The sequence below is a fragment of the Lynx rufus genome, unplaced genomic scaffold, assembly GCF_022079265.1.
Source record: "Lynx rufus isolate CCGP_SWC_20201006 ecotype Redwood Valley unplaced genomic scaffold, mLynRuf1.p SCAF_18, whole genome shotgun sequence".
NCBI classification, from domain to species: Eukaryota; Metazoa; Chordata; class Mammalia; order Carnivora; family Felidae; genus Lynx; species Lynx rufus.
The window spans coordinates 23419810-23438940 of NW_025814832.1; the positions used below are offsets into that span (position 1 = coordinate 23419810).

Consider the following 19131-nt stretch of genomic DNA (forward strand, 5'->3'; position numbering starts at 1 on the left):
CAACGAGGAAACTCGGTTGCGTTTTCTTTTCTCTTTTTGTAAGGGAATGAAATCTGCTAAGTGGAGTATTTTGGTCTTAGTCAAAATTTTTCCTTTCTGACCTAAATTGCCATGTCCCTTTCCCTAAAGCTGATCATACTAATAACTCAGGTTTTCAAGACTAAGAGCCACACAAAGTGGGAGTCTGTGAAGGCAGCTGTTAATAAACTCCTCACCCTTTTTTTGTCTGGCGACCGTATGTCGTTGGTGAGACGGTGCAAACTTGTGAGAATTGGTTACGTTCGAAAATGAAGAAATTCAAGACCTCTGAAGGCCTCCCAGGCCGTTTGGAATTGGAAGGCCAGCTCACAGAATGCAAAAAGTAGATTTATGTGGAATTAAGGATCAAGAGTTTCCTCGTTTCAAGGGCTTTTCGCTTAACGTTTTCCTCGATGGTCCCCACGATTGACCTAGAAGTTGGCCTCTCGTATTGTAACCGGCTCCCTAAAGTAACCACTTCGACATGCGTGGCTTCCCTTGGGAGTCACAGGCCACACATACCCCAGGTTGGGGAGAGCCACGGCGGGTTCCCACGTGAAGCAGCCACATCCCTGAGACGGACCGCCGGCTCGGTCATGTCTTCAGTGATAGGAGACGTTTGGCGCAAGTTAGCGAAGGGCCCTTGTCCCTGAGAAGCGTCCCCTCCACCTTCTGGTCGCAGGTTCCTTTCACGCTATTTGAGCTTCTCTGGTGAGATCAGGGATGTTACAAGTTACTTGAAAGCACCCTGGGGTACAAGTGGAAAGTGGGGACGTGGCAAGAAGGGGTAGGGGCGGTGAATTTTGCTTCACGTCGGAAGGAAATGGAGTACTTGCATTTGCTGGTTTTGACCAGCCAGGGAGCCTCTCTCTGACGGGGATGTGCCAAAGAATCAGGTGGTTTCTGAATATCCAGCTCCGCTGAACGAACGCAGCTTCCTCCCTGCCTGTCTTTTCCAGGTGAAAAGGGACCATGTGCTCAGAAAGGCAGAGACACAGACGTCACATCACAGCCTGCGTAGGACTCGAGGCTGTGCGTAATTGCATTTGAAAGTCGGTGGGAAATAGCTGATCCTTTCAGAATCTCTTAACAGTCTTAGAAATAGCCTTTCTGTCCTTGGTTAGCCAACTCACTAGGTCTTTCCAAAAGTGGGAAAGAAAGAGACTGTGTAGCATAATTTTGGTGTTTCCTTCTAACGTTGTATCCCAAAGGATAGGTCTGCAGCCTCTGAAAATCCGACGGATTCTTCTCAATCTTCCATAAGTTCAAATATGCATTGTATTCATGTCTCGGCAAGGGCTGTGTGATTCTACCCCATGAGCAGTACCGGCTTTGTCCACAAGGGAGCAACAAAGTACTTCGGCGTCTTTATTCTCCACTTTCGGAAGAAAGAGCGTGCTTTTAAGTCTCTTGCAGACTGTCCTCTCTTGGCTCAGTGCTTATTTATAGATCTTTGTTTTTAAGACATTTTCCCTTATTACAAAATCCAGTAGTTACTCAGCCTTCAGGATGCAAACAAAGATTGAAGAGTGGGGTCAGGCAGCTTAATTAGCCGCTTCAAACAATGGTGCCCGGAGATTGAAAGCTAGGACCATCCCATGGGGGCCCGGTTGTGCAGAGCAGGAAGGCAGCCCTCCTTACTTCTTCCTTACAAATGCCACCACCAGCACAGGGCGATCACATCTCTGAGAGGCACAAGAGCAGCGGGGTGGGGGTAGGGGGAGACTCTGGAGTACGAACGAGGAAATGCTTCTCTGCTGGGCTCCAGTGGATGTCTGTTACACCAGCGAGCAAGTCCTCGGCCTTGGACCCTGCATCCTGACCCCTGGGAGGTCCCTCTCCAGGTTAGGATTCAGTCCGTGTTCCCTCTGTCAGTGACTTGTCCTAGGGCTGCTGACCCCCTTCCGCTCTCTGACCAGGAGTTTCGTACTCATGGCGGCATCTGCCCCACCGTGGGCCGGTCAGTGACAGCCCAGGGCAAAGCCCCGCACGGCACTGTTTACCCCGTAGAGCTGGGGGCACCTGCGCCTAGAGCCGCCTTCCCTTCTGACCAGATCTCTGCCTGGCTCCTGCCCCAAACCCCGGCCCAGGCTGACCCACTCCTACACTTGACAAAAAGCGAAATGAGCTGTGATTGATTGGTTTAGGTTAACAGGTGGCCAGAAGTAACTTGTTGGGTTTTATTTTTGTTACCCCCCCCCCGCCCCCCCCCCCCCGCCAGTACTGAAGTCACTTGCACTTTTCCTCATTTCTTAAAAGAAAATCCAGTTTGCTTGCCAGGAGTTGTTTAGCATTAGGTTTACAAAGTTGAATGTTGAACATTTGTCCAAAGGAGTTTGACAAAACAGAAGCTGCTTGGTCCCTGTTCCACCCGCCAGCTCCCGAGGCTCAAGGCCACGCGGCTGGGGTACTTGTGTCAAGTTCAGAAGGGGGCAGTGGCCCTCTCCTACCTCTGCGAAGACGCAATTGAAGGTCAAGTTGGGACTCACGTAGGGCAGGTACCTCTCTTGCTGCAAAGAAGTTTAGAGAAGTCCTTCAGTCGGGGTGGTGACAGGTCGGTGGGACAGGATCCCTTCAGATGGGAAAGAGCCTGCAGAGAGGAGGGCTCTTGGCCCTGGGGTGCTGCAGCGAGGCGGAACCCAACTCCCCCCTGAACCTCCAAGCTAGCCCAGCTTCCCTGAGTCGTCTCCTTTCCGGCATCCTGTCACATCCCTCATTGTACTGATTTCCCACCCCCCCACCCCCACCCCCACCCCCGCCTTGTGTGAACTCTACCAATATTATTTTTTTAGCAATTGAAATGCACTTTTTAATTTCCACTCAATCATGATTTTAAGTATAAAAAATTTATAGACTGTTAAAACTACTTTTTGTGTGTGTATTTTTAACCACTCGATGTAGCATTGTCTATTTTATTCTTTGCGAGACTCTGGTATAAGGTGTGCCACTTCATGATATTTCCGACATGCTGGGCCTTTGGATGTGTACGGTAACAAACTTAATGCTAATGTTCAAAGTAAAAAAAAAAAAAAAAAAAGTAGCCACATCCGTTGTGTGTCTTTCATTTCTTCCTCCTCCTCAGTCAACAACATCCTGAGGTCTCCTTGTCCAGTGAATTCTTTTTTTTTTTTTCTGTGAAATGAACAGCCCTGACCTGCTGTCATCAGTGGTCAGTCCTGCCCAGCTCACAAACTCTACAACCCCCCCCCCCGTATGAGGGATGATACATTTTCAAGGCCCATGGCCAGAGTTAAAGTGATTCATTCTCATCCTCGTCTGCCAGCCCCTCCCCCACCGCCCCGACTCCTTGCTGATCGGTTTCAGTAACACTTACTCTGTCCAGCTGAACAATAATCCGATCATATCCTCGAACGCAGTTATTTGAGGAAAGAATCGTGGCCAAGATCTGAACCAGTCTGGGGAAAACCAAGCCCGGATGGAAACAGCTTACGAAGTAAGTACCTTCAGGGAAAAGCAAGGATTTAAAATATGGCGCTCGGGATGAGGGCCCTCTTCAGGCCCCTCCCATTCATTCATTCATTCATTCACCCATTTGTTTATTCCACAGATGTTTATTGAGTGCCTAGTCTGTGCTGGGCGCTAATCTAGCCACTGGGAATTCAAGCAGTGAGCAGGACAGGGTCCCTGCTCTCGTGGACCCTGTCCAAGTGGAGGACACTCAAGAGACCAGTAATTATCGAAGACCATGTCAGGCGGTGAGATGCTGGGTGAGGCTGGTCCTCAGAACTGTTTTCCACTGTCAGCTGGAAGATCACCTGTTTTCTGTCACATTCCTTTCCAGCTCAGGGTCCACCCGGTTTGGTTCCTTTCAAGGACTGCAGCGAGGGAGCTAAGGAGGTAGAAAAGAAATCCCCTTGTTCTGGGGCGCCTGGGTGGCTCAGTCGGTTAAGCGTCCGACTTCAGCTCAGGTCATGATCTCACAGTTCGTGAGTTCAAGCCCCGCGTCGGGCTCTGTGCTGACAGCTCGGAGGCTGGAGCCTGCTTCGGATTCTGTGTCTCCCTCTCTCTCTGCCCCTGCCCTGCTCACACGCGCTCTCTCTCTCTCTCTCTCAAAAGTAAGACTAAAAAAAAAAAATTTTTTTTAAATCTCCTTGTTCAAGTCCCCTCTATTTAATACCTTTCAGAATGGAACAAAACTGTCCAAATCATAGAATTACCATACTTGCTTTCTAGCATGTAACTCTGACGAGAGACTGAGGTTAACACATATTTTTTTCATGGATATAGAGTAGATACTCCCCTGCCTCAATATATACTAACTCAGCAGCTTTCACCCTTTGGGACCCTTAATAAAAAATGTATGTTCTCATTACCTAGCTAATCCAACAGAAGGAAATTAAAAATTCAAGAAAAATATCTTTGTATGTACTGTACTTTGATGTTTTCTGTTTTTTAAATGCCAGTCATAAACAGCTTAATTAATTTTAAGACCCATGAATAAGTCCTACCTGTAGTCCAAAGAATCTTGTTCTAAAGCAGCGTATATGTATATTCTTTTATTCCAACTACAGCCTGGATTCACTTTCATGTAGAATCAGGTTGTGGTAGCTGAAAGTTCCAGCATTTTAAGTCTAACGTGTTTCTATTTCTGACTAGGTCCCAACTCTGATGCTCCCTACACAGATTACTCGTTCCAGTGCCCTGCGGTGGAGATAGTTCACATCACAGGCACATTGCGGTCCTTTCTCATGGGGCCTGTAACCCACTGCGAGGACCAGGGCAACTAGAACCCTCAAACAGATGACCCTCAAACAACATGGGGTTTATGGGTGCTGACCCCCCTGCGCAGTCGAAAATCCAGGTGTAACTCTGGACTCCCCCCAAACTTAACTACTTGTTTTTTACTGGAAGCCTTACCAATAACAGAAACAGCCGATCAACACATATTTTGTATGTTCCGTGTATTTTTTACTGTATTCTGACAATGAAGTAAGCTAGAGGAAAAAATTCATTAGGAAAATCATAAGGAAGAGGAAAATACATGGACAGTCCTGTGCTGTTTCAAAAACACCCACATTATGAGTGGACACCTGCAGTTCAAACCCACGTTCGAGGGTCAACTGTACCTCCCCGCAATTTAAGCATAAACTCCCTTTCAAGACCTCCGTCGTCACTGTGAATAAGAACGACCCCGGATGCGTCTCACACCCGTGCGTCCCCCGACCTTCCTCCCAGTAAGCTCCCAGTAAGTGGCGTGGCCATTCCCACCACTCTCCAGTCTGGGCTTGTCACTGCTCGGACCAGTAGAATGGCAAAAAAAGGTGTGCGAGTCCCGGAGCCTATGCTTCAAGAAGTCTTGCGGCGTCTGCCTTTATTTTCTTGGAACCCGACCACCCCCATGAGGAAGCTTGGGTTGTACCACCCAGTGGTGGCTGTGTGGAGACAGAGGTCCCAGCCCGCCCTGCCGAGGCTCCAGACCCGCGGGCGGGGACATGGCAGACCCTTCAACTCAGCTGCCCTTCTAGTGAAAGTGAAATGCACGCTTAGGAGCAGGGTAACTGCCCAGCCAACCCAAAGCATCGCTAGAAGTGAATTCCTGTTACAATCAGCTGCTAAGATTTGGGGTGGTTGGTTACAGAGCAGTCGATAACCTGGAACAGCCCTCAGATTTAGGTCAAGCAGTTCCTAAGAGCTTGTTCTTTGCCTAGTCCCTTATGCAAGAAGCTTAACCTTTTTTGGCCATGGCTGAATAATGGTTTTAGCTCATTTGTTTTTCGATTCCTGCTGTCTCTATTTCCAGTCCATACTTAGCAGCTACGAACCGGGAAGGAAGGAGGGTTTCCCCATGTCCACAACTGATTTCACCGACATTTCAGAATTCCCCTCCGGCCGGTCTTCTGGCCTGCTGCTGGTCTGTGTTCCCAGCCTCATTCCTGAACTCCCCGAGTGAGGGAACGCTCGGCCTTAGAGCCCTGACCGGTACATCTCAGCCTCGGGCCCTGCAACAACTTGGATCCTTCTGGAGATGTTACTGAGGGAGACCTTGTAGTAAAAGGGCCACACAGGCTTGTTCACAGGAGACCCTGGGCTCAATCTTTTCTCGCCCACGCAGTGATCCGTGTGGCCGTGAGCAAGTTATTTAACCACTCTGAGCCCGGTTCTACGTCTGCGAATGAGGACATTCGTAACATCTCCCTTAAGGTGATGGTGAGATTCAATAAAGCGGTGCAGGTAGAAGGCTCAGCTCAGTGCTTGGCAGGTGGCGTTTGGGACAGGCAGCTCCGAGGTGGCCCCAGTGACCCCCACCTCCAGGTATTCACGGCCAGTGTAGTCCTCTCCCCTTTGGTTGGGCTGGATTTGGTGACTGACTTCTACAGAGTAGAAGATGAGCACAGGGATATGAGGTCACTTCCAAGATTAGTTACAAAAAGACTGGGCGTGGCCTCTCTCCAACCACCAGCTGCTATGTCGTGAAAACACATGCAGCCTATGGAGGACGTGGCCAGGAACGGGAAGCTTACTAGCAACCATGTGAGTGAACTTGGAAGTGGTCTTCTGGGGCCTGCCAACGGCCACGCGAGTGAGCTTGGAAGTGGGCTCGCCAGCCACGGCAATCTCCAGGTGACCGTAGCCCAAGCCAGCAGCCTGATGACCTCATGACAGCCCCTGAGCCAGAGATGCTCATCTAAGCCGAGCTCAGTTTCGTGGCCCACAGAGACTATGGGCTGACAAATTGCTGCTTTACGTTACGAAGTTTAGGAGTCGTTTATTATGCAGCAATAGACAATACAAAGCACACATATTAGCTATGAGGAGTTACAGAAGACAAGAACTGAAGTGGGTGCTGTGGTCTGCCACCCAGATGCTCCCGCCTTTCAGGGTTGAGGCTCGAGAGTGTTTGTGCCAACAGTTCTCATCTGAAGGTCTCCCCAGGAACTGTTCTCAACTGAAGAGAGCCACCTCCCCAAAAGTCATTCGTCCTCCCCTTCCCCAAGCACAGCCCACATCCAGGGACTGGTTGGTTCAGAGGTATGTTAAAGATCCGACCCGGGGCGCCTGGGTGGCTCAGTCGGTTAAGCATCTGACTCTTGGTTTCATGGGTCGTGACCTCATGATCTCGTGATCTCAGGTCATGGTCTCATGAGTTCGTGAGTTCAAGCCCCATGTCAGGCTCTGCACTGACAGTGTGGAGCCTGCTTGGGATTCTCCCTCTCTCTGCCCCTCCCCTGCTCGCCCTCTCTCTGTCTCTCTCGAAATAAACAACAAAAAATAAAATAAAACAGTGCCGCAATAAATATCTGTTCCTCATTTGTGCTTTTATAGGGGATGGTTTCAAGATCGGGGTGCCAGAGTCAAAGGGTAGGTCTCTCGAGCATAGCTACCACCGGTCCCCACGCAAGGCTCTCGGAATTCCATTCACGATGTTTCCTGGGCTGCACCCTGAAGCCTGGACTTGAAGACACTGCTGGTCAGGACTCGGAAGGAAGTGAGGGACACACGATTGGCACTGGAGGCAGGGCAGAAAAAAGTTCGGTATATGTCTCTGCAATGTTTTTGCTGAGACTTGAGAAAGATCCAGAGTCACAGGAGATCAAGGGTTGTACCAGCTGGCTAGGGTTTCCATCACAAAGTGTTGCAAACTGGATGGCTTATACGGTAAAAATGTACCATCTCGGCTACTAAACCGAGATCAAAGTGTCAGTGGGGTTGAAGCTAAGCATCTGTTCCGAGCCTCTCTTCTGGCTTCGGGTGGGTTGCCGGCAATCTTTGGCATTCCTTGGCCTGTAGAAGCATCACCCACCTCTGTGTCCATCACACGGCGCTCCCCTGTGTGGGTCTCGGTCCAGCTTTCCCGCTTTTGTGAGGACACCTGGCATATTGGATTATGAGCCCACCCTATGCCAGGTTGACCTCATCTTAACTAATCACTTCGGCAGCAACCCTGTTTCCAAATAAAGTCACATTCTGGGGGGCCGGGAGGCAGGATTTCAACATGTGAATTTCAGGGGTGGGAGGACACAATTCAGTCTATATCAGGGGTATTCTTCATAGCCGCAGTCAAACCAGGGGGGCTCTAGGAAGCTTAGGTTGTGTACCGTTCCTTACCCATCCCAGCAGAAGGCAGATATAGAGAAGGGACTGTCCCCGAAAGACCCGTGGGAGAGCCTTTTGGCTAATGGAGTGGATCCCCGTGCATGCCGTGCGAAGCCCACAAGTTCTTGAAAACTTTGTGTCTGGAGAAACCTCACGAAGATAGATTGAAAGAGACGGTAGAAAATGAAAGAAGATTTTGGGTTCCCCAAGTGTTACTGACAGGAAGCAGGTTGATAGCACTTCTCAGCTGCAAACTTGTGCCATCTTTCACGAGAAAGGCAGAGTGACTCAGAGGGGACATCGGAGAGCCCAGAGGCAGAGTCCAGAGCCTTGGAAGGGTTAATCCCATGGCCTTGAAACCTGTAAGAGTTTGCTCCGTTGGACCGGCGACATTTCCCCGTTTCGAACCAGAACATAACGGTCGTTTTTTGCCTGTCTCGCCACGTATGTTGGGAGCGTTGGGGGCACGTAACCTAAATTCCTTAGGTTCACGGGTCCGTAGGCAGAGAGGGATGGCGCCCAGAAGCTGTACTGAATGAGTTGTACTCGGGGAATCCATCTGTATTTCATTTCGATGATGCAGGTTTGGACTTTGGAGCCGACGATACTTACATGACATTTTGGACTTTGAACTGATGCTACGATAGGACGAGACTCTTGGAGACCTGGAAGGGGGTGAATGTATTTTGCCTTTGGGAGAGCTGTGAATCTGCAGACCGTGGGTAGGCAGAATTCTAAAACAGCCCCCTCCCCCCGATTCTACACCCTGATCCCTGAAACCGTTAGTATGAGGAATTTCTGCTCCCATGATCATGTTATGTTCCCTGGCACAGTTGACCCTGAGAAGACCCCAGTCCAGCCCTGTCCAGACTCCTAACCTACGGAAGCGAGTGTTAATAAGTGGGTGGTGTTTTAAGCAGCTGTTTGTGGTGTCAGCAGTCGGGCACGAACTGCCTTGGCAACAACATTAAGGACCAACTCTCATCTCCTGCAGCCTGAAAAGCAGAAAACCTGAAGATCAGGCCCAAGACTTAAGTATAAAAGCAGCAGAGCTCCAGGGCCACCTGGGTGGCTCAGTCGGTTAAGCATTGGACTTTGGCTCGGGCCACGATCGCACAGTTTGTGAGTTCGAGCCCCGCGGTGGGCTCTGAGCTGACAGTTTGGGATTCTGTGTCTCTCTCTCTCTCTCTGCTCCTCCCCGCCTGTCTTTTTTTTTTTTTTCCAACGTTTATTTTTATTTTTGGGACAGAGAGAGACAGAGCATGAATGGGGGAGGGGCAGAGAGAGAGGGAGACACAGAATCGGAAACAGGCTCCAGGCTCTGAGCCATCAGCCCAGAGCCCGACGCGGGGCTCAAACTCACGGACCGCGAGATCGTGACCTGGCCGAAGTCGGACGCTTAACCGACTGCGCCACCCAGGCGCCCCTCGCCTGTCTTAAAATAAATAATAAATACACTTTAAGAAAAGGGCTCCAGATAAAGTTGAATTCTTATCCACTGAGACCATCATCAGGGGCCTGGTTGGGAAGGGGTGGGACCCCTGAGGTTTGTAATGGAGACATCGGGGTCCTATAAGTTCCAGATCCCCTTTAACCCTCTGGGACTGCAGAAGTGCCCCCTGCCTCCCAGTAAGAGGCCAGTGCTCCCCTCTTGCTTAAAGAAGATGCGGAGGCCTCTGCCTCAACCCTCTCTGGGTCTACCCCACCCCTTCTCCTGGCCACCAGGCCGGTCACAGCCTAGCTAGGGAAGTGCCGGCCTTGCTAACAGAAGAAAAGGACGATGCCCGTTGTCACCTTGTGACCTCTTAGCTCCAAATCTGCAGTTCATTCCCCACTCTGTAAAAATGGATCCGAACCCTTTACACACAGCTCACCTTTGCCAGTTGGCGCAAGGTCAAGCTTTGTCACTAGAGGGCCGTGGAGAAACTTTGCAGGGGAAGAGGGGTTCTCCTTCCCAGTTCTACGGTGGAACTTCTGGCAGGTTCCTGCAGCTTCTCCAGCTCTGGCTTCTGGGGCGTGGGCAGCTGGTCCATTGTCTGGTCCTAGGACCCTGCCGTCAGCAGCCCCCGGAGGCCAGCAGCCTTCCCCAGCACTCCACCCGAGGCACTTTTAGAGTGGACCACCTCCTGTGACATACCTCCTCGTGTACGGATTTCCCAGGCACCCGAGAGGGCAGATTTGGGCGAGTTCCGCCGGACAAATTTCCAGTGAGACCCGTTGCCCAGCCCAACGACTTTCCTGCCATCCGATGAGCCATGACTGCGTCCTCTTAATGAGATCTAGGTCCCCGCCGCAGGGAAGCCTCTTGAGGGCCCTGTCTCGGCATTAGGGGTAGCGGCTGGTCCTTACATCTGCTAGTCCCATACACCTCCGAGTTCTCGTTGTGTTTTACCGGCCAACCCTTCGTTACTCCAGTTCCCTGTCATAGTCCTTATTTGCATATTAAACGTGCCCTGTTCAAATCACTGTGTGGCTTCTGTCTCCTGATTGGACCCCGCCTGGTGTGGGCTCTGTATCCTGAAGTTGCATAGACCCGGCCAACATGTACTGATAGGAGCCGGGACGGGGTGATGGGGCTTGGATCGAGGGATGTGGGGTCCCATGGGGTTGGAGGCGACTCCCGAACAGCGATGGGGATGACGGGATCCTTGCATAATAGAGGCCAGATGGTAGCAAACATCAGCAGCAAGTGAGTTCAATTATCATAATGAGTGGCCGCGTCAGATTTGGGGCCGGAAGTGGGGGGTGGGGGGTGGGATGGCAGAGCTGTGGAGGTGATTGATTAGCACAACATGCCAGGAGCGGTGATCTCCATCACAGCCTCGTTAAATTCCCCAGTCTGGCCCCTGCGAAAACCAGACAGAGCCTCGGAGACCCGACTGGACCACTACAAACTCAACAAGTCGTAGGTCCACTGAAAGTGCCGTGCAGCTGTGGCATCTGGGCGAACGCTGAATGACACGGCCACCGATCTGGCGAATGCTTCCTTTTCCCTCCCTGCCAAGCGCATCAGGAAAAATCCACATCCGTTTAGATGGGTACAAGTATATACGTCGTGCTCTAATTCCCCCCACCCTCCTCCTGTGTCGCCTCCCCACCCCACCCTCCAAAGGGACCTTTGTGACATCCCGAAGAGTATCACCGTGCTCCACGACAATGGTGACATCCTGTTCGTCAGACGGCGTGGGCGACAAGTGGCAAGTATTTGGAAGCTTTGCTGAGACACATGTACTCAAGAGAGGGGGAAAATAACCGTTGAGAAGATTCAAGCACCTGCCACGACCCACCGTGAAACGCGTAGAGGTCCCATGATCCCGGGCAGGTAAGGGCCAGACAACGATGACATTAGCAGTTTCAATGAAGAAACCGTGTGGAGGTCATGGCAGGCCGCATCAGGAGAATGATGCAGACCGTGGCCCATGCTATCTGTGTAAGATCATCATAAACCACTTGCGAAACAGCTTCTGGAATGCTGGATCCTGGTAGGCACAGAACACCTGACCATGGCCATCAAGATTCACGCAGCCAGAACTTTCCCTCGTGAGCTCCGTGTGTCATGTCCCGTGGGCCTAAGCAGCACTCTGAGATGCAAAGAATACACCCAGGAGTGCACTTGAGCAAAAGCAAGGGGGCACAAGTAAGACATACGAGGAAGTTGCCCAAACACGTGGCCCGGCCCCCTCCCCGTGCGGTCCACCACTCTTACCCTGGTGCCTCTCCTCTGGCTTGCGTGTATGGTGGCCCCAAGGGAGCAGGGGTGGGGGGCGCTGGTGGAGGGTCCTTTACGATCATCTGAAGGCAGAGGGGAAAAACGCAGAGCTTGGTTCGCAGATGGATCGTCTTGCTGGATGCCAGCTGGGAACAGACTTGGGCTGCACTACAGTCCTACTCTGGGGGGGGGGTCCCAAAAAACAGCCGTGAGGGAAACCCCCGGTGGGCAGAGCTCTGGCAGTGTCCCTGGACATTCGCTACGTGTGGAAAGAAAAGTGGCCCAAGGTAAGACTATACCAGAGACATGGACCGCAGCGAATGGCTTGACTGGTTGGCCAGGGGGTTGAGAAATAAAGTTTGGAAGGTCAGGGACAAGGAGGCATGGTGAAGAGACACGGGGACGGGCCTGTGGGAATGGGCATAAGATGTGAGATGAATTACACATTAATGCCCCCCTGAGGGCATCCGCCATGGAAGATGCCCTTAGGCAACGATGTAGACTGAATAACGGGGCCGCTTGACATTAACCAGCCTCTGCCATTGGTCAGCCCAGTGCTCGCTCAATGGATGCGCGAGTGGAGATCCATGGGAGTAACTCACGAAAGCTATTAACTGGGTCAAATAGCACGAGCATCCACTCACCAAGACTCATCTAGCGGCTACAAACCAGTCTGCCAGTAAGAGACCGGTGCCATGCCCCTAATACGGCACCACCTCAAAAAGATCAAGGTGATTAGATTGGATCCCTTCCACTCTGGACGAAGCAACAATTCATCCTGACTGGAATCAACACATATTCCGAGTTTGGGTTTGCCTTTCCTGCCACGGAGTCTGTGATGGTTACTCCTGTGTGCCAGCTCGGCTAGGCTATAGCACCCTTATTCGGCCACATGCTAATCTAGGTGTCGCTGTGGTGTTATTTAGCATCTACAGTTAACTTTCACTAAAGGAGATTATCCTGGTTAATTTGGTGGGCCCCGTCGAATCAGTTGAAAGGCCTGCAGATCAACACTGAGGTTTCCCTGCAGAAGAAGAAATTTTGCCATGGACTGTAGCATTCGCTCCTGCCTTGGAGTGTCAGCCTGAGGGCCTGCCTGATGGATTTTGGATTTGTCTGGCTAGCCCCTATGGCGGTGCAAGCCAGTGTGTTGCAATAAATCCCCAGATAGATCGATGACTCAGATAGATACAGAGGGAAAGATACAGATAGAGTTTCTCCTCCTGGTGAGTTTCTCTGGTAGAGCCCTGAATGATACAGGGCCTGTGCCAACATCACTTTCTGAGGGTTTTTTTTTTTAAGTCTTATTTTTACTTAATTTTTGAGACCGAGAGAGAGCAAACAGGGGAGGGACAGAGAGAGAGGGAGACAGAATCCCAAGCAGGTTCCGGGCCGTCAGCGCAGAGGCTGATGTGGGGCTCGAACTCGCAAACCGTGAGATCATGACCTGAACTGAGATCGAGTCGGAGGCTTAACCGACTGAGCCGCCCAGGCGCCCCACTCCCTGAGGGTTTATTTAAAAAACAAACAAACAAAAAAAGAAAAACGAGAAACAAACAAAAAGGAGTCATGGAGTGGGCAGTAAGCCTCGTCCCAAATCACCAGTTTCCCGGGAACCCAACTTAAGAGCACAGCTAACCTGTCCCAAGCACCTGTTGTGCGCCGTCCGTTAACATGAACTTGACGTCGCAGCTGAGACCAGGCAAGAAGGAAACTATTCAGGGCCACAACTCCGCAGCCTAGCATTCTGTGCTGATGCGCAGGGTTAATCACCACAAATAAGGGTAAAGTCACATTTTGTAGTGTCGTCAGTGGATAACAGGAATGGTAACCACGGAGTGTGGCCGGCCTGAGTGGGTGGGCACAGGTCAAGCCAAAGAAGACTTTTGCTGGGCAGTTCCCCCAGCCCCTGGGGAAACGGGCAGGTGTTGACGCTGGGGGTGGAGGGGGTCAGGGGTCCCCACGGGATGACTGCAGGAGAACAGTCCCCAGCAGCCCCTCGTGTGTGAAGTGACCACACCAAGGGGGTCAGAAGCAGAGGAGTGATAGACTGACCAGTCAGAGTCCCCGGGGTCAGGAATATTGAACCGAGAAATGGAAACAGTGGGTATTCAGCATGTGGAAATCACTTTTCTTGCTCTCCGGTTGTGGCTTTGTGAAAATCAGTTTAGGAAGGCACTGAGCGGCTTTGACCGGTGCGCTGATTTCACGGCTGGGTTTGTGCTTGGTCACCCGCCGGGCCCCGGGTGAGAGGGTATGCGTTGCTGGAGGCCAGCGCGGTGGTGGATGAAAGTCCAGTGAACTCATCGGGGAAAATGCCCGCCCGAGGCAGGCCCCGGGGCAGCAGAACTTTTATAAAGAACCGGCATGTAGGCCAGCTGAGGTGAATGATGGTGGCTTGGGTTAGCAAATAATATCCCAGACAATCTTAGACCACAAAATAATGCTCAGCCTGGAAAGCTACAAAATTAGAACGTCAAACATTAGCTAGTTACAAATTAAGACTCCTTTATATACCTCCCTCGCCGTGGGGAGCCCCATCTTGCTGCCCAGATCCCTACCACAAGGAGAATGAACGCCGTTATGTATTTGGGGATGATGTGACATGTTTGGGTTGGCTCTATCGGGACTCACACCCACTGTCTTGAATGAAAGAACAGGACCCTTTTCAAAGGATTTGGGTTTTTCCACTTCTTTCTGATCCAGGATTTTAGACCCTAGGGACAGGTCAGGGAGGGAGCTGGGGACTGGGGCTCAGGAGACCGTGGATGGAGAATCTGAAACCCCCATGGACCTGGGGGAACCCACTCTGGCGAATCCCAAGATCACGGCCTCGCTGCGGCTCCTTCCCTCAGGAAGTCAGTCCCAGGACCTCCGTCTGGCACCCCTTTCTCGTCCCTTTGCTTGCATAGTCGTATTTCTCTTATTCCAGTCTTTAAAAATAATACAAAAATCTGAATTTCTGCATATTTTAAAGGAAGGGAAGCAATATACAGACGGACCCCAAAAAAGCAATAAATGCCAACCTCATTTTTGTCGGATAGTTATTCCTCAGTTGCATGTTTAACACAGCAAATTGCCTTGTATTAAGGCATTTGCCTCCTCTGAGCACCCCATGCCGGATGGCAGGGACTGGGGAGTCTGGGCACCAATTTCTCCACCAGTGGAGAAGCCACACACAGATAATCAAGACCCCAGTGCTCAGGTTCTCCAGGCTATACTTCCGGTGCCTACGAGGGGAGAAAGAAATGGAAACTGCCTTTCCTAACTCAGCCTCTATCCCAACCCGCCTGCCTGGGCCAACCATTCATCCTTCAAAACCCAGCTCAAGGGGCGCCTGGGTGGCGCAGTCGGTTAAGCGTCCGACTTCGGCCAGGTCACGATCTCGCGGTCCGTGAGTTTGAGCCCCGCGTCGGGCTCTGGGCTGATGGCTCGGAGCCTGGAGCCTGTTTCCGATTCTGTGTCTCCCTCTCTCTCTGCCCCTCCCCCGTTCATGCTCTGTCTCTCTCTGTCCCCAAAATAAATAAAAAACGTTGAAAAAAAAAAAAAAACCCAGCTCAAGTATCACCCCCTCTGCGTATGGGGGTCTTCCCCAAGCTCGTCCCTCCTACGCTCTGCCCACAACTGTCACACTTCTCACATTATTTATAATTATCGTCTGACCTGTTTGTCTCCTAGTCCGACTGCAAGGCTGAGTGAAGAGAACACTCGCTAGCTGTAACCCATGGCAGGTATTCGATATGCAAAGTAATTACGACAAAATTGCTTCAGGATGAGAAGGATGGGATCTTGAAGGTGGCTTCCCCATTTAAGAGTCTGCGACGACCACAGTCTTACTCCCAAGACTGGGCCCTAGTGGCTGAGAGGCATTAGGTGAGAGACCCAGGATTCGTAAACCCTCAAGCCGGTCTCTGGGACGCAGAACTAGATTTATACATTATACACACAGGTATGACAAGGATTTGGGGGTTCAGACGTGCCTCTCTTCCTGCCGCGAGTATAGATCGGTCACCTGAAAGCATTTTTGAGGTCAGTCATCACACTGTGAGACGAGATGGCGTTTCTCTAACAGGTGAGAAGACGGAGTGGTTCTCCAAGACCGTGGGGATGAAGGCAAAGAATGTCTTAGAAGGGTCGAGTGATTTCCTCAACCACATGCACATTGAGGGGGATCTAGCTTTTTTTTTTTTTAATGTTTGTTTATTTTTGAGACAACGCGAGAGACAGAGTGCAAGCAGCGAGGGGCAGAGGGAGACACAGAATCCGAAGCAAGCTCCAGGCTCCGAGCTGTCAGCCCAGAGCCCGACGCAGGGCTTGAACTCACCAACCGCGAGATCATGACCTGAGCCGAAGTGGGACGCTTAACCAAAGGAGCCACTCAGGCGCCCCGAGGGTGATCTAGATTTTGAGCATTCGCAGTTCCCCCTGTGGGGTTGACCCTTGATCGGGGTTGACCAAGGAAGTCTTGACAAGCTAAGGCTTGCAACTTACGCCACGGGCAGCTGTCCATTTCCTCACTGCACTGTCAGGGGGCAGGGCGGGGATCTGGGAGGCGCTAGTTTTGATGTGGGCCTTTTAAGTAGAGGGTCATCCTTGGTGTGGTTTGAAACTGTGCTTTCTTGCTGTGCTTGGACAATAGCTAAATTAGCCCTCTATGAAGACGGGGAAAGAAGGGAGGTCTAAATATAATCATGGGACGCAGTTTGAGACTCGCCGTGGGTAGAATGCAAGAGCCCTAAGCTGAGGTAGAAGATAGTAGGAGATTCGAATCCATTTCCTATCCCCACTTTCCCAGCCCTGGCCAGTTTTTAAAGGTAGAGAAAAAAAAACACGGGCAACACCGGGCAAACCAGGTCACTGCGCATTTCTGCCCCTTCCAGGTACCAGAGAAGAAAATGCCATTGTGTGTGTGTGGCGGGGGCGGGGGCCCGCAAGAAAGGAGGGGGTGCGGCGTGCCTGTGGCTGCCAGGCTGCAAATGTCAAACAAGGTTGTGCAGGTGATTTGTGGAACCAGAGGGTGAGCCCTTATAACACTCCTGCCCGGCCGGTGGAGACAGATTTTATTAGAAACCTTCCATTCTGTTTTCCTGGCATTTGACTAATTTAGCCAAACCACACTTTGGCAAAAAGTCTGGCTGTCCTTAGCCCAAGGGTGGATTTGATTTCATTTGAAGTAGGGTACGGGGTGTTGGAGAAAGGGCCCTGGGCTGGGCAACAAAAACGTGGGCTAGGCGCTGACTTACAGTGGGGGGCCTTGAACACGTCGGGGGGGGGGCCCACTCTGGGCCTGGGTTTTCGCATCCGTCAAACCACAGGGTTGACCTGTAGGCTCTGTCCCCACCTTCCTCCGCCATAGGATGTCATCCTATAGTTCTAGGGCTGGCTCTGGTCCTAGATCAGGGGCAGGGGCAGCGGAACCGAGTGCAGGAGCGGAGGAGGGGACCCAGCTCAGGCGGTTGGCGCCCCCTTCTTCCCCGTTGGCTTTGCTTTCGGGCGCCCGAGTTGCCAGCTCTCCGTTGACCAAGCGGCGGGGGCTGTAAAGGAGGCTCCGGGAGGCGCCCCCTCTCGCGGGGCGGGGCCGCTGCGGGCGCTGGGCTCCTCTCCCCCCACCCCTGCTCCCCGTCCGCCCTGGGACCGCACCCGCGCCGGGACGTGGCGCCCGCAGAGGCGTGCCCGGGGCTGGGCGGGGGCCGCTGCCCGCCGGACGCCGGGTCCGGCTCGTCCTTCCTGGACGTGACACGCTCCGCGCTCCCGGCCACAAATAGGAAGCGGGGGGGGGGGGGGGGGGACGCCCGGCAGGCGCCCGGGCCGACGCGGCGGCGGGTCGCGTGCATACGGAGCCCCGGGAGGAGGGGCGTCGTCCGCGGGTGTAGACCGCGGGGAGGAGGCGCGGTGACGCGCGGCCGTCCCCACTTCGCGCGGCTGGGCCGGGTCACCGCCACCCGCCACCGTCTCAGTTGCTGTTCTGTGTCGGCGGCGGCGGCGGCGGCGTCGGGGCTGCTGATTGTCTCGCGCCCAGACTGGCTGGCTCTGTGCAACTTCCAGACGCCTCTTTGGGGCAGGTCCGGGGGGAGCGGGGAGGAATCTGATTGCCAGAAGCCAGGCACACAACCTTGCCTCCGTGCTCCCCTCTTTTGATCCCCTTAGGGCATCCTGGCCCCACGCGCAGGGACGGTGACCCCATTTTACGGATGGCAAAACTAAGGGGAGAAGCGACTCGGCCAAAGGCACATCTCGAGATACAAGTAACAGAAACAAGAGAACTCCCATCCCTCACTGCCGTTTCCCGCCTCCCCCCGGGGTGATGCCCTGGGCTCAGAAATCTCCCTCTTTCTCTGTCTGCCACCTCTGGTAAGGAACTGGCCATCAGCAAAGATTTCCAAGCCCTGAGGGAGGGAAGACTGAGGGCTCCCATCCTGTGTGGGGCTCCCCGCCTTCCTTTTGTCGATGACACCACCCTCCCCCTCCTATCTGTTTTCCAGGCTCCACCTCTTACCAGCTTCAGTCCATCAGGAGTGGAGGCTGAGAACCAACTCTCCTACTTCCTCATTCATAAATCCGATTAAAGACCGCTCCAGTGTTCTAACCTGTGGAACTCGGGCAAGCCCCTACCCCATTTTGGGCCTCGGTTTTCCCATCTGTATAAGAGAGGCTATGTTACCCCCTAAGAAGCCTTCCAGCCCTCATATTCCAGGATACTTGGATACTTTCGCTGCAGGCACCAGCCCGCCGTGAGGAATGAACCTTCCTTCCTTTCCTCTGTATCTTAATTACAGTTGCCTTCCCAGTGCCTGTGCAGGTGAGGGTGTTCCGCAAAGGCGATTGAATAAGAATAAAGGTCTGCCTTTGCCTGTCCCTGTCTCCTAACAAATGCCTGACGATGACCAAAGCAACGAGAGAAAATAGCTGTGCTTAACTGCCCTTCCGAGGAATCTCTGCATCCCCTTGTGGGACAAGGAGCAGACGCGGCCACCTCCCGAGGTCCTGTGGCAGCAACGGTGCCCCTGATTTCCCGGTGTGGGGCGACGGGGAGCTTTCTCAGCCACGTGCATCCGGGCGCGGGCCCAGGACGCACAGGTTGAACGAGACGCGGTCTTTGCCTTGGAGGAATTGAGACTGGAGCTAGAGAACAGCCCAGGCCACCGATTCGCACGACACCTCAAGGCAGTTTTTATAAAGCAGACAGCCGTGCGGCACGAGCACCGCCTCCCCGCCGGGTGTACTGGGTTTATTTTGGGGTGTGTGTGTGTGTGTTTCAAGTGCATTTATTTTGAGAGAGAGAGAGAGAGGGAGAGAGTCCCAAGCAGGCTCTAGGCCCAGCACTGAGCCCCACGCGGGGCTCGATCTCA

At 52.6% G+C, this 19131-nt stretch overlaps 1 long non-coding RNA gene across 1 annotated transcript; it reads left to right on the forward strand.

Moving 5' to 3' along the window:
* The first annotated feature begins 17713 nt into the window (after positions 1–17713).
* Positions 17714–18632, forward strand: LOC124513262 (uncharacterized). The gene is made up of 2 exons (XR_006962337.1): positions 17714–18133; positions 18265–18632. It is a non-coding gene; the product is annotated as an uncharacterized LOC124513262 (long non-coding RNA).
* The last annotated feature ends 499 nt before the right edge of the window (positions 18633–19131 follow it).